Genomic DNA, 1,094 nt, shown 5'->3' with positions numbered 1-1,094 from the left:
TAAAATTCAAAAAAAAATTCTTTAGTAGCGGTTGGTGTTATCAACCGGTACTAAAGGTCCCCTAGACCACCGCGTGGGCTCGTGCCACGTGGTGGGCCTTTAGCCCCGGTTCGTGCAGAACCGGGACTAAAGAGGGGTACCTTTAGTCCCCACCCTTTAGTGTCGTGTTACAAAACCGGGACTAAAGGTCCTTACAAACCGGGGCAATAGGTCGTTTTTCTACTAGTGTACTGTCATGATTAAAGATGAATAGATCAAAAGTTATCTAAAAAAAGGAATTGATATTTGTGTTTACAGAAAGAAGAGAAGAGAAATTGGTACTCTTTTTGTTCCGATAATCTTCATTGGTTTTATTATTGTGATATTGGAGCTTCATCACTAGCTCTCAAGTGTAGCAAGTTACTACAATGGCCATGTTCGTTTTTAGTTTTCATGATTTGTTGAGGTCTCTCAGTAACCATGTATATGTGAAGACTGATTTATCCAAATGAGATACCTTATGACAAATCGCTATATTTAGTAGAAAACTTGATCGCACCATTCATTTCATAATTACACTTCAAGTACTGTGTTCATTACAACCTTTTCATCTTAAGATCATATATATCTACTATGTAAACAAAGTTACTCAATAAATGTATTATCATGCGCGTAGGACTAAGTGTTTCCTACAACAGCGTATGAGGTATCATCTAGTATATCTAAGTGATCCCATTTAAATGCACATGCAAGCCATCCACATCATCAAGCTCATGCAACCAATTAACTTTTCACCGTCCACCGCATGCAAGCCCTCTCATCATCAAGCGCATACGCAACCATTACACTCTCAGCCACATGCAAACCTCAAATCATTATTTTTTTATATTTTTCAACAACAAATAATTGAACTTGAATGTCACAAGGCAATATAATAAGCATCTATCGTCCATTTACCTTTAGGTTGAATGTGGTGCCATATTATTCTTATATATTCTAATTTTAATTTTGATAATTTCATTTCTATAAATTTCCACGTCAATGCGCGGGGAATTATCTAGTTTATCTAACTTGCACACATGCATTTTTCCCCCTTTTCTCTGGCGCATGAGAGA

This window comes from Triticum dicoccoides, chromosome 7B (genome assembly GCF_002162155.2).
Source record: "Triticum dicoccoides isolate Atlit2015 ecotype Zavitan chromosome 7B, WEW_v2.0, whole genome shotgun sequence".
In the NCBI taxonomy this organism is placed as follows: Eukaryota; Viridiplantae; Streptophyta; class Magnoliopsida; order Poales; family Poaceae; genus Triticum; species Triticum dicoccoides.
Note: the sequence above shows the minus strand (reverse complement) of the source record.